General features: G+C 45.3%; 6 non-coding genes across 6 annotated transcripts; 5 read left to right on the forward strand and 1 right to left on the reverse strand.

Annotated features, from left to right (window-relative positions):
• Positions 1-3,497: 3,497 nt before the first annotated feature.
• LOC137146381 (U2 spliceosomal RNA) lies at positions 3,498-3,690 on the forward strand. The gene has a single exon (XR_010917919.1). It is a non-coding gene; the product is annotated as a U2 spliceosomal RNA (small nuclear RNA).
• Positions 3,691-4,676: 986 nt separating this feature from the next.
• TRNAT-UGU (transfer RNA threonine (anticodon UGU)) lies at positions 4,677-4,749 on the forward strand. The gene has a single exon. It is a non-coding gene; the product is annotated as a tRNA-Thr (tRNA).
• Positions 4,750-5,496: 747 nt separating this feature from the next.
• Positions 5,497-5,568, forward strand: TRNAP-UGG (transfer RNA proline (anticodon UGG)). The gene has a single exon. It is a non-coding gene; the product is annotated as a tRNA-Pro (tRNA).
• A 2,278-nt stretch (positions 5,569-7,846) lies between these two features.
• TRNAV-AAC (transfer RNA valine (anticodon AAC)) lies at positions 7,847-7,919 on the forward strand. The gene has a single exon. It is a non-coding gene; the product is annotated as a tRNA-Val (tRNA).
• An 823-nt stretch (positions 7,920-8,742) lies between these two features.
• TRNAL-AAG (transfer RNA leucine (anticodon AAG)) lies at positions 8,743-8,824 on the reverse strand. Its single transcript has one exon. It is a non-coding gene; the product is annotated as a tRNA-Leu (tRNA).
• A 4,952-nt stretch (positions 8,825-13,776) lies between these two features.
• On the forward strand, positions 13,777-13,848 carry TRNAP-UGG (transfer RNA proline (anticodon UGG)). Its single transcript has one exon. It is a non-coding gene; the product is annotated as a tRNA-Pro (tRNA).
• The last annotated feature ends 359 nt before the right edge of the window (positions 13,849-14,207 follow it).

A 14,207-nucleotide genomic window follows, 5' to 3' on the forward strand; every position in this document is an offset into this window, starting at 1 on the left:
TGTTTGCTGAGCTGGAGCCAGTTCACTGGTAACATTGCAGGGCTGGAGGCTTTCTTAAAAATGTACCACTAGGGCCCTTTTGCTTGTGTGCAGCATCACCCAGAGGAACTGCGAAGCTGGGATCATTTCAACCCTGGTGATGTGGGCAGATGAATCTTCTCTTAAAGAAACAATCACATTCCAGCTAAAATAGAAGTGTCAGTGCCAGCAGATGAAAATATTCATAAGAACGGCCATACTTGGTCAGACCAATGGTCCATCTAGCCCGGTATAATGTCTTCCGACAGTGGCCAATGCCAGGTGCTTCAGAGGGAATGAACAGAAAAGGCAATCATCATGTCATCCATCGACTCTTACCCAATCCCAGCTTCTGGTAAGCAGCAATCTCTGCCTGTCATAGTCATTGACAGGGCCCAAGCATAATTTTTTCAGGCCCATACAAACTTGTTACATGGCTCCCCTCCGACAGACATGCCACAATCCCTCATCCCATACGTACAATCTCATGAGCCCTGAAAAAAGTTTGAATTCTGCAATGGGGGTTGCAGTTTGGGCCGGGCCCACAGGGCCTCTGGGGCCCTGGTAAAGGGTACCCTTTTGTGGGCTCTGGCCATTGATACCCCTGATCACAATACTTATCATTCATAAAACCCCACCTCCCAACCTCAGAAAGCAGAGAAATATTAGATGCTTTCTTCCCCAGTTGACGAGGTCATTGAGAGACTGCACAAGGTCACTTCAGGTGGAACTGGGAAGAGAATCAAGATCTCTAATATGGAATGCTCAGGCACTAGCCACTCATTTCTACTGCCTTTGGGGATGAATACATACAATAGATACGACCTGGTTATCTGTCACCACCCACCACTGCACAATGGAGCCAGGAAGAGAACACGAGAGTCGTGCTCTCTAATATTCTAATCTGTCCAGTAAGCATTTGTGCCTGCTGGCAAAGCATGTGACGAGTCCCCCTCTGTTGTCCATCGGAAGCGGAGTCCAAAATTCAGGCCGCACCAATGTGGCTTCAATCCTCTGTCATCCCCCAACCCAGCTTGCCCTGACACCAGAGGCAGTGCCAGCCTCTTGCCGGGGGACCCAGCTCTGGAGCCAGCAGGGGGGCAGTGACTGCAGGAGGTGGGATCCAAGAGCCCGGACCGGAGCCAGTCACTTCAAGCCACTGTGGGGAGCCTGGGACCTTTCACCTCTCCTGGGCAGCACAGCCCCAGTGACTCAGGAGGTGGGATCCAAGAGCCCGGACCGGAGCCAGTCACTTCAAGCCACTGTGGGGAGCCTGGGGGGGAACAGAGGCCAGGGGTTACTCTCGGGTGCCCCAGGCCCTCCGCCTGGGCTTGCTGCTGTGCTGCTGCTGGTGGCGGCGATGCCTGCAGAGCTGGGCGGCCGGAGAGCGGCGGCTGGTGGCCAGACACCAAACTCCAAAGGCAGCACCACCCCCTGCAGCAGTGCTGAAGTTAGAACGGTGTAACGTCTGACCTGGGCACTGAGAAGGGCGATTGCAGAGGGGATAAGGCAAACTTCGGGGTGTCTCTAGCCCCCTCAAGTCCCGCCCCAGCGAGAGACTGGTATCGGTGGCCTCCCTTTTGGTCCTATGTCTTATGTCCAAAATCTCCTAGTTCAGGGATCCAGCTGGTGTCCTGCAGGGCCAGGAAAGAAATACCCCTTCCCTGCTGCATTCCGGGATTTATTTTTTCTCCTTCCTCTGAAGCGTGCAAGATTGGCCGTGGCAGGAGATGGGACACCCACCGGGACGGCTCTACAAATGATCTTTTTCAGATGCTTGGCTGGTGTGTCTTGCTCATGTACTAGGGAACAAACATTACGATTTTTGGGGCCAGGAAGGAATTTTACTCTAGAGACTTTGGGGTTTTTTCCACCTTCTCTCCAAGCCTGGGGTGTGGGTCGCTTGCTAGAATTATCTGGGTGTAGCTCACCCAATCAATTCCCTGCCATTGCAGGGTCTCAGGCATTGGTGCACCTCAGACCCTCCGTCTCTCCACCTGCGGCAGACAATAGTTTAGAATCCAGATGATTGAACTCTGTGCAGCAGTAACTGGGTGAGGTGTAGTGGCCTGGGATGTGTAGGAGATCAGATCAGATGATCTGGTGGCTCCTTCCGGCCTTAAACTCTATGAATCTGGCTCAAACAGCCTCTTCTGCTCCTATACAGTATTCCTAATCTGGGCAAAACCCAGAGACTGTTTCCTAAATTAAAACAGTGGTGGTTTTCTCAAGGTGAAAGGGAGGAAATAATTCTCTCCGGTTGAGAAAAGCAGGAAATCAACATCAAATAGAGTAAGCAGCTACTTAACTAAGAACCCACAAAGAACAATAAAGCAGAATCTGCAAGTACTCTCACAATATTTAACTAACGTTAAAAAAAACTCACAGAAGAAATCTAAACTAATCAAAAGCACATCCCTATTAGAAACACTCCACTGTTTTTTTTTTTTGACCAGAGTATTTCTCCCAAGAGGAGAGATGCACCATTCCTGGAAAAATTGTCATTAATGTCTGGGCCAAATCAAGTGTAGTTTTGACAAACACAGTGTATATGTATAGAATCCTCTTACGGAGATGGAGGATGCATCAATTCAGACTAAGATGATGGTGGAGGGGGTGTGGGAGGTTACAAAAGTTTTATCAGATTAAACTGACAAGAACAGATTTAAAAAAAATTATTGAAGATAATGTTTTTAAAATGATCAGGTACAGAGTTTAAACAAAGAGATTCTGGACATCCAAGCATAATGTACAGATTATCAGTGGGTATAGATCCAGAGGGGTAGCCGTGTTAGTCTGTATACAGCAAAAACAACAAGAGATCTGTGGCACTTTAAAGACTAACACATTTAATATTTGCAGACATAAGCTTTCGAGAGTTTAGTGGGTATAGAGTTTGGTTGGACCTTGGAGAGTGCAAGGAAAGCATAATCTGCACACAGGCCAAGAATCAGAAGGATTGAGGTGCACCAATGCCCGAGGCCTAGCAATGGCAAATGGCAGGGAATTGAGTTGGTGAGCTCTCTACACCCAGATGATTCCAGCAAGCGACCCACACCCCATGCTGATTGCATGTGTCGGCTGGCTCTGCCAGAGCTGAAGCGCACAGGGACTGCGGCAGGGCACCGGGACACAGTTTCCTGAGCTGTGTCGCTGTAAGAGTTAAGGGTGACAGATGACGTACATGGACATGGGCGGGTATATGCACATTAGGAGCATCTGGTGGCAGCTGCAGGGAAACCAGCGAGAGGAACCAGACTAAGGAGGCTGACAGAATTCTCTGTCTTTGAGCTGAACTCGGTGTGAAGAGTTCTTGCTTTCAGTGAGTGCAGGGGAGTCACTTGGGGGCAGCAATTGCCACTGAGTTACGTCACTGTCAAAGTCTTGTTCACGGTGTCCGGTGCCGGTCTGCCAGCTCTTCATTGTGATGTGGAAAACAGTGGAAGCAGGAGGGCTGCATAGTGCTGCCATCTAAAAGTATCGCTTCTCGGCCTTCAGTGGCTAAGATCAAGCGTAGTATCTGTTCTTATCAGTTTAATATCTGATATGTTCTCTATTTGAGAACTCTATATTAAATGGATTTTTGGAACAGGGAAATGGAATAGGAGCTTGCTCCATCCACTCCACGCATCAACCTGGTATTGCAGTTTTTCCAGGAATGGTGCATCTCCCCTTGGGGATGATTGTTTGGTTTAAAAGAAGACAGAAACTTGATTGTTTTATTTAGGAAGAGTTTGTGTTTCTGAATAATTTATAATACTTCAGTGAAGTATTTAGCTTTTCAAGCCTAGTTAAGCATCTACTTAATTATGTTTTGTTGTTGTTGTTGTTGTTGTTGCAGGTGGTGTGTTTTTTAATTGGAGAGAGTTATTCTCTTCCTTTCATCTTGAGAAAACTTCACTGTTTTAGTTTAGGAAACAGTTTTTAAAAAATGTTTTGTCTGAATTAGGAGTGGTTTATAGGAGCGGAAGTGGAGCACGGGATGTAGAAATGAGGCTGCATTCCATGCTGGATGGCATTAATAAACCGTGCCTATGCAGTAAACATCTTGGGGAGGCAGTAATGCCTATGGGTTGGAAAAGGGGCTTGGGAAACAGGCATCGTGGATTCTCTTCCTCGCTATCATGACATAATCTCTCTGTTACCAATTGAATACATTCTTTAATCGAAAACTAGTGAGTTCTTTGAGGAAAAAAAGTGCCTATCAAGTCACATGATGATCTATGATCTACTCTGTTTGTTGTATGCGAATAAAGCCCAGTGAACCCAGAAGAAGACTGCAAACTCTTATTTTCCACTTCTGGGGAGCAGTATTTCATTTAGCCAACCTTCAGGGTGCAATACCCGATCCGCACAGCAGGTGGGAGCGTTCGCATTTATTTATTTTTTTCCAGGCAGGGAAAGAGTCAGCTGGACAGAAAGTTGAGTTACTTTTCCGGTTTCTTTCTCTGAGCTGCCTGAAGGGCTTGGAGGACGATCCCAAGGAGGCTTTTAAATGCAAATCTGGCAGCAAAGATCACTCTCCTTGCATTCCCATCGACTGCTGGTGCATAGGAACACTGTTCACTGGGAGCAGAGCACCGGTCAGAATCTGCGGTAAGCCCAGGTCAGGCGATCCTCCTCACTCTATGCAAAGCAGCCGGCACTTAAACAGAGGCGGCTCTATAGCTCAGGGGTTAGAGCACTGGTCTTGTAAACCAGGGGTCGCGAGTTCAAATCTCGCTGGGGCCTTGTGTCACTTTTCTTGCTTCATTTGTAGTTTTTTTTTTAATTTATTTATTTATTTCAACGCAAGCTCCTGTCTCGCTTTGCAGGAGATCGGTCACATTCCTCGACTCTTTCAAATGTCAACCACTTTCTTGAGGAGCCACCACTAAATTATATGAGACACAAAATAAGCTGTGAAGCAGACCTATTCTGCAGGTCCCTTTCCCTCACAGAAGCTGATCCAGCATGGGACGTTCAGACTCCCCCACCCTGGCTGGGTGATGTCCTCGGGGTACCCCTGCAAGCGGTAAATGATCTGTTACACATGCAGGGCGTTGGATCAGCTAAGCACCTGCAAGGATGGATTTTAAAATGTTGGTCTGTCTTTCTCTACAGTCCCTTTTTCTCAGAAAGAAGGTTTTTAACTGGAAGCAGTTCCTGCCTCAGTTTATAATTATAAAAAGAATGGGGGGGGAATCTGCCAATGTTATCAGACGTTTAGGAACTGGCAGATCAGATTAGTCTGTATGTTTGTGTCTATTGCAGTAGTTTATGTTGTTAGAAAGGAAGAATGGGGGGAGGGATTAAAGGAAAAAAGAAATTAAAGTTAATTCTCTGTGATTGGAAGCTCAGTCACTGAGCAGAAATGGGCACTGAAACGTCGGCAGAGGAAGAGGAAAGTGTAAATAATTCTGGAAAAGTATAATCCGAATTCACCACTTTACCTACATACAGTATTCAAGTAGTTCTTCAGTTGGTGTTATGCTAAGCGGCTCGTTGGTCTAGGGGTATGATTCTCGCTTTGGGTGCGAGAGGTCCCGGGTTCAAATCCCGGACGAGCCCAATTTTGGTTTTTCTTTTTAATATTTCTCAATTCAAAAAAAATAGGCACGATTTGCCTCTGGGCATCCCAAAAGCGGCGTGGTTTAATTCCACCGTGCAGGAGATCTTGTCTGGGGGTGTACAGCTGTGTAATGGCGAAAGGAAATCAGCTGCACGCCTTCTTTCACTGTGTTTATAAGGCAGTGTGCAGCGTGTGACATCCTCGGGTGTGAACGTGGATTTTTTTTTTAATAAACAGCCCCCCTCCAGTCCCCCCCTCCAAATACACAGGGCCAGGGCAGTGATGGTCTTAGCCTGTGCTTTCGCATTTGCTGTTTCTCGCCGATGCTGGAGACTTGCCACATTTTCTGAGTTTGTGCAGCTCCAGGCAGTGCAGAGAGGGACTGTGCGACCGAGCGAGAGGCTTGCAGGCTGGGGAAGAAAACAAAGCAGATGGGGCAGGGGGTGCAGTTAAAGAGGGAGAACCAAGCTGAGGGGGAAGTGGGGAGCAGAGAGCAGTAGGATCAGGAGTGGGGCTGGGAGTGGCTCAGGAAGATAGATCAGGCGGCTGTAGATAATACGTTCCCTATAGGTATCAGGTAACCCAGATAACCTAAGGGGCTCCTGGTTCCCCATAGCTAGAAGTAGCATAGGACCAGGGAATGCAAGAATCGGGGGGGCTGAGGGATGTTCCTGGGGGCAAGCCGCCCAGGGCGGTGATCAGCTGGGATTTCCTGGGGGTAAACCCTGCAAGAGGGGAATCGCGGGCGGGGGGGAAATGTTTCCAGGGGTCGTAGCAAAGAGCGCCCCAGGGGAGGAGGAAATTAGGGTGTTTAAAGGGGGAGCAGGGTTATTTTCAGAAATGGGGGGGCGAGGTGCCCTATGGCGAACGGGCTGCTTAGTACACGGAGCGGGGGGGTTGAGTTGCTTGAATGGAGACATGCACAGAACAAATGGGGGGGGGGTGTTTTGCTGCGGGAGATGTTGGGGGGTGGCTGAGTGGAAGCAAGACTGATGATTTCTGCTGTAGTTGGAGGAACCCGGACAAAGCATAGCAGGGGGCTAGAGAGAGAGAAGGAGAGCTAAAGGGGGAAATCACTTAAAGGGGGGGGGCACCAAAATTACGAAGGGGGGGATGATGCGTTACTCACTTTAATCACAGTCATGCCCAGCTGAACACGTGCGGATGGAGAAACAAACTTCACAATCACACTGTCACACACACAACGTGAAAGGGAACACGCACACAGCCACAATAACGCCCCACCACGCACGCAGTCACAAGAACGCACACACACACACAATCATTGCTACATCTAAAAACATGGGGAAATCACTTTCCTGTGCCAACACCTCTCATAGGCGCATGCACACAAATCACACCAGGCGGATTATAGGCAAATGCAAAAAAAAATCACACTCCTCTATTCACATGCAGAGCATGCACGGTCTTGGTAGGCAAAGCAATTCCGTGCAAAACTGCAGGCTAAAGTGCACGCCGAATTACTGGGGTTTCTCTTTTCCACCCTATCAATTCTACATATAAATTGCCAGGATTTTGGTCAGTGCAGTGGAATTTATGTGTAATGCAACGCACACAATCAAACACATTCGCACGCATAAAAGTACAAGTGCACATAAACCACACAATCTAGTCACACTATTGTGCACGCGCGCACAGAGCAGTATTCTTGGGCATACAACCTATTAATCTGACTAGCACAATGATCTTGCTCAGGCTCTAGATATTAGCATAGTACAAAGGTATAATAGACTAATGAAACTGTCATATTAATCTACATACATGCAAATACAAAAAACACACCTGCATACAGAAATCTCACATAGGTGTGTATACACAGCCAGCACATACCTAGAGCCATAGACATCACAATCACTCAGAAACACACAGGATGGTACAAGCCACAGGTTAAGGATCACAACCAAGCACAGACGTATTTTTTTAAGCGAAATCATACATATGCACAGGCACATACGCATGCATGCACACGTTTAAAATGATCACACCTACACAAACAAAAGCATTGCAATTTGCAGACATGCACAAAGCGTCCCCTGTGTGCTCATTCACAAACAACAGCAGCATGCGCTCTCAGCCACACACATTTACAAATATCACACCAGTTACTCATGGGACGTTGATGGACACGGTGTCACCATACACAAACACTCATGGAGACCAATATGACAATCACAACCATTTGCAAACACAAAAACTCAATATACAGCTGATTGAGGAGAAATATCTAGACCTCCAGGGGATGACTCTTTCAGGTGGGTTTCTGTAGTGTAGTGGTTATCACGTTCGCCTAACACGCGAAAGGTCCCCGGTTCGAGACCGGGCAGAAACAACGGTAACAATTTTGATTAAAAGCATTGGGTTTATGGGGGATCAACAAAGACGGGTTTTGGAACATTAAAGCTAAATACGTGTGGCACCGTTGCTAAATCTTGTCTGCTACAGTGAGATAAATCCTGGTAATTGGATCAATTTCTGTCAGCAAGAGACACAAGCTTTCTAGGTAACCAGATTCCTCTTCTTCCAGTCTGGGCTGAAGGATCTGTGTGTGGGTTATTTCTATCACCAACAGAAGTTGGTCATCTAAAAGTTTTTAACCTGACCCTCCTGGTCGCTCCAAGAGTCTGTGGATACAACTACAATTCTACCACACACACAGGAGAAATCCTGGCAATTTATATTTAGATATTTTGCGGTGAAAAGGGAAAAAGACAGTCAGCTGTGGTGCATTTAGCTTTCAGGGAATTGTTTGCCTATAGTGCCAAAGAGAGGGAGCATTGGTTAGGCTGAAATCCACATTCTCCTAATTTGCAAGCCCCTTTTCAAGTGAGACCCTAACAGACAGAACGCTTTGCAAGGATCCACAGACCTCCTTCTGCTAATGACCTGTCTAGTTGCTGTGCTGCAGAGTAAATCAAGTGAATCCACAGCTGTCCTGCACAGTTGTTTCCCAGCAGCTATGTGTAGCTCTGTGCAAACCATCTACAAAGAGGACCCTCCTTAAAACTGACCCTCTCTTCAATTAATGCACAGTCCCCCCCCGGGAGGGGACGTCAGGCAAGTGCAAATGCAGAGCTGCACATTAGGACTGTGAAATTAAAAATCGCTATTTAAAAGGATGGCCCTTGGAGGAAAGGCAGAGTGTAAAATGAACCTGGCAGCGGTGGGATTCGAACCCACGCCCCCGAAGAGACTGGAGCCTTAATCCAGCGCCTTAGACCGCTCGGCCACGCTACCTTTCTGGTTTACTACTTAATGAGGTTACTCCTTTCCTTCATATAGGGTCTTTGACCTGTTGACAGCATTGTAGTTTGAGTGTCAAATGCAATCCGACCCAGCGTGCTGCATCATACTTGATGCACCATGGAAAAAATACAACTCTATGTTGTACAGACATTTCTTATGCTTATTTCACTGTCAAATCTCTGCTGCATTTATCTCTGCCTTAGGCTCGTGTGCAAGGTAGATTCACGCAAAAATTGGCACACAGAAAACTAAACAATTGAAGTAATAAAGATTTTTTGCTAACCCATGGTTAGATTCCTACAGCTGGGGGAGCTTGTTATTGAACCAGAAGAGCAGTGGTCTATCTTTTGACATAATTATTACCTGGATGTATTTAAAAGAAGAAGAAGAAGGAGAGAGAGGGGGGAGAAATAAATTAGTAGTAGTAGAAGTAGTGAAGGTTTTCCTCCAGAACTGAGTGATATCCATGTCGTACTGGGTCACTCTTTTCCCCCTCCAGTAGAAATTATCTGAGATGTCAATGGCAAACTATTTTAATAGCTGGATTATATTACTGAAAGATAACTGAAACAAAAATAGGGAAGAATTCCACCAAGTTCACTGCTTTTCACCATTACCTGCAGCTGAGCCATTCACATTCTGCCCCAATCTACACTGACCATGTAGGTCGACGTAGTGCAACTTATATCGACCACATAAAGTCTGTGTCTCCACTGGCATATCAATTCCACCGACCTAAATCGAGGCAAAATTCGACTTAATAAAACCACCTCCGCAAGTGGCGTAGCGCTGAAGTCGAATTCTATGGGTCGAATGAGTGTCAGTGTAGGCAGAGCGCAATGTAAATCGACGTCATTGGCCTCCGGGAGGTATCCCATAATGCTCTGTTGTGACCGCTCTGGACATTTGCCCTCTGCTGCACCAAGATCATGTGCACAGGAAACAGCCTCTCCCCTGAAGGCCTGGGGAATTTTGAATGACCATTTCCTGTTTGGTCAGCGTGGAGAGAGCTTTGTAGCTGGACTGCTGATGGCAACTGCACGCCCCAAACGTGCTCCAGCATGGAGTCGACCTGAGGTCTTGGATTTTATCAGCCTGTGGGGCGAAGAGTCTGTTCTGGCTCAGCTCCGAGCCAGGAAAAGAAATGTAAATATCTATGAGAAGATATCGCGTGGTATGGTGGAGAAGGGCCACAACAGGGACATGCAGTAGTGTCACATTAAAATCAAAGAGCTGAGGCAGGTATATCAGAAAACTAGGAAGGTGAATAGTCGTTCTGGCTCCTCACTGAAGACTTGCCACTTTTATGAGGTGCTGCATGCGATTCTCGGTGGTGACCCCACAATTGTGCCACCACGCAGCATTGGTACCTCCAAAGAATCCCAGTCCAAGATGAATGAGGAGGATTCTGTGGATGAGGAGAACAGGGGCAGGAGAGAGGAGTATCCATTCTCCCTGAGAGCCAGGATCTGTTTGTTACCCCAGAGGAGCCCAGCCAGACACAGGACAGTGTTACTGACTGAGACGCCAAAGAAGGCACATCTGGTGAGTGTGTCTAGCAAATCACATTTCTCTGGTTATGTCCCCAGTCCAGCTTCTTATCTGTGGGGAAAAAAAGGAGTCTGTGTTTTTGTGGGGATGGGCTTCCTGGGTGTTGGTCCACTAAAGCAGAGAGTTATCCCCGGAACAGACTATTTATGTGCAGAGGTATGCTCCAAGAATCCTCTGTGGATATCTCCAGGAAACTTTCATGTAGGTACTCTGCAATCCTTTGCAGAAGGTTTCTGGGGAGGGCAGCCTTATTTCTTCTGCCATGGTAGGACACTTTTCCCCGCCACTCTGCTATTAAATGAGCAGTCATCATTGCGGAACACAGCATAGCCACATAAAGGCCAGGTCTGCACCCCGATGCTTGCAGAAAATCTTCCCTTTCTGCCTGCGTTACCCTCAGGAGGCTGATATCGCACATGGTCACCTAGGGAAGATGGTGCAAGTTTACAGTACCTGACCAATATGGATGGGGGGGGGGGGGAGCACATTGCATCATGGGAGGAAGACAACTTTCCCAAAAGGCACTGCGGGTAACTGCACTATGGGATAGTTACCCACGGTGCACTGCTCTGATTATCAATGCAAGCACGGCTGGTGGGGACACAGACCCCCGACGCAATGCACGTGGTGTGATCACGCGCCTCCAACTTCGTAAGTTCGGCGGGTGAAAGTCGATAGAAATTAAATCGACTTCACTCTGCAGTGTAGACATACCCTCCGTGTTTCACATGCCCCTTCCCCTACTCGACCCACTGTCCTTCACTCACTCACATTCTGAAGAGTGTCCTTCCCGTACATACACTTTCTTCTTTACTCCCTCCAATCTATTATTGTTATTTTTTAGTCTCCTTTTCTTATGCCCCCTTCATTCCTTTGCTTACAGCTAAGCACAGCTGTAAGCACATATGCTGAAGTAGCTGTCTGCTGGCAAGTGCCCTAGCGGTTATCATGTTACGCTATCTTTAGCTGAGAGATTACTTCTATAGTTCACTGTATTGGACTAGACCCAGCTCCTTAGTGTGAATGACAGATGTTATTTGACCTGGATTTTTTTTTTTAAATTGTCAAGAAGCCTAACATATTTTATTCCGTCCTGGGAATCCTCTGATTGATGATGGATTGATTTAATGATGGTTGATTGATTGATGATCTGATTGATGAGATCGGGACACCAATGGCCAAGAGTTTGAGTAATGTCTGCTTCAATTTATGGAATCTTTTTTTCACTTGGACCAGTTTGGTACCTATTAAAGCACACTGCTAGCTTAGGACTTGAGGCAAAGGTATTCAATAATCTGCTCTTCCAGGGGCTTCATGAGGAACCTGGGAAAGTCTTTTTCAGAATTCCTCCTCTGTAGCAGGGAGATAACAGTATTTCCTCACTTCACAGAACAAAGGAATCTACCAGGACTTCAGTAAAGCATTTAACATAGTTCCATATGGGAAATTACTAGTTCAATTGGCACAGTAGGGGATAAAGGTACAGAGAAGGGCAACAAAAATGGTTAGAGGTATGGAATAGCTTCCATATGAGGAGAGATTAAAATAACTCAGACTGTTAAACTTGGAAAAGAGACATCTAAGGGGAAGGATATGATAGAGGTCTATAAAATCAGGAATGAAGAAAGTGAACAGGGAAGTGACGTTTACCCCTTCGCCTGACACAAGACCTAGGTGTCACTGAATGAAATTAATAGGCAGCAGTTTTAAAATTAACAAAAGGAAGTGGTTCTTCACACAACACACAGTCAATGGGTGGAATTGATTGCCAGGGGATGTTGTGAAGGCTAAAAGTATAACGGGGTTAGAAAAAGAGTAGATAAATTAATGGAGGAGAGAGCCATCAATGGCTATTAGTCAATATGGTCAGGGACGCAACCCCACACTTTGGGTTCTCTAAATCTTCATCGGCCTGAAAATGGAACTGGACAACATGGAATGAATCATTCAAAATTGCCCTGTTGTCTTCAGAGACAGGACACTGAGCTAGATGGACCACTGGTCTAACCCAATATGGATGTTCTTATGAATATTTTATTTTGCAGCAAGTGGGAAAAAAGTGATGGAGATGTTGTGCTAAGACCGCCGCCTATAATACTGGCAAATATTGTCTCATTGTTTCCTTGTGCCTCCCAGTCTGGCTATAGTCACTTGTTGTTTTCTGTCTTATACACACAGTGGAAGTTCCTTGGGGGCAGGGACCATCTTTTTGTTCTGTGTTTGTAAGAGCCTAGCAGTGATCTACGATTAGAGCTCCTAGATGCTATACAAAATTAAATTATTATTGTTATTATTATTACTACTACTACTAATACTACTAATAAATATTTTTTCAATTTTCCTTTATCAGGATAAGATTATTTTCTTTATTCTTATTTTCCTAGGAACAGAGGTGGCTTAGTGTACATGTGTTTACTGAGTCAATGATAAAAATTACCAGTCAAATGAGCTTTGGCTCTGAAGTTAGCAATTATGTTTTCTAAATACCTTCCGAACAGTTTGTTCTTAGATTATGAAAATCATTGCCAGAAGATAGCTATGAGGCCGAAAAACACATTGACATTTCTGTGAAGAATGTTCCAGGTGAAGATAAACAAAACAAAACAATATCTGGAAATGTTAGATGAAAGGCTCTCAATTAATTGCAGTTAATGCATGCGATTAATGCTAAACAAATTAACTAGATTAAAAAAATGAGTCACGATCAATCACAGTTTTAATTGCTCTGTTAAACAATAATAGACTTTTGGATGTTTTTCTACATTTTCAGCTATATTGATTTCAATTACAACACAGAATACAAAGTATACAGTGCTCACTTTATATTATTTTTGTTACAAATATTTGCACTGTAAAAAAGATAAACAAAAGAAATAGTATTTTTCAATTCATCTCAGACAAGTCACCTTAGTCCTACTTCTTGTTCAGCCAATCACTAAGACAAACAAATTTGTTTACTTTTACCGGAGATACTGCTGCCTACTTCTTATTTAAATGTCAGCTGATAGTGAGAACAGGCATTCACATGGCACTGTTGAAGCCAGCACTGCAGGTATTTACATGCCAGATATGCTAAACATTTTTTGCCACTTCATGCTTTGACTCGTAGGCGCTATAGTTTTACAATGTTTTGGTTTTGAGTGCAGTTATGTAAAAAACAATAAAAATTCTGCATTTGTAAATTGTACTTTCACGATAAAGATAAAGATAAAGATAACTTCTGTTGGTGAAAGAGAGACCCTTTCAAGTTCCATAGAGCTCTTCTTCAGGTCTTTCACCAAAGGAAGTTAGATACCATTTGAATCACCTTATAATTTTTGCATTCTAGAAGCAAGAAAACTACAACAGTAATAAGAGACAAGAAGTCTGTGATGGACCCCTTTTAGCCAGTTGGCTTGTTGGTCTAGGGGTATGATTCTCGCTTTGGGTGCGAGAGGTCCCGGGTTCAAATCCCGGACAAGCCCAACTCTTTAGAATAAATCTTTCGGTGTTTTATTCTATCATCTTCAGAACAATTTTTCTGTTGCTGACTGATTATCTCAGCTTTCGACAACTTTTGCTACCAACTACCTAGTGGTCTGATTGTGACATTACAGGAACTGTGAGTCTGTCCAGTGCAATTTACGTGATCCCTGATTTGGGGTTTTAAAAAGCTAAATCTTCCCAGCGTGCACACAGTTAACTGACTGGGGTTTCAAGTCCTGTGGGGAAAAATGAGCAGCTGTTTGTTCTTGTGGTTGAGTTTTCTGGTGCTTTCCCATATCCTGTTTTGCTGAGTTGCTGGCCATTTGCCCTGCTTGCTAGTCATCTGCCAGTCCCACTG

Source organism: Emydura macquarii, unplaced genomic scaffold (genome assembly GCF_026122565.2).
Source record: "Emydura macquarii macquarii isolate MOO-44397 ecotype Brisbane River unplaced genomic scaffold, CSIRO-AGI_Emac_v2 contig_440, whole genome shotgun sequence".
Taxonomy (NCBI): domain Eukaryota; kingdom Metazoa; phylum Chordata; order Testudines; family Chelidae; genus Emydura; species Emydura macquarii.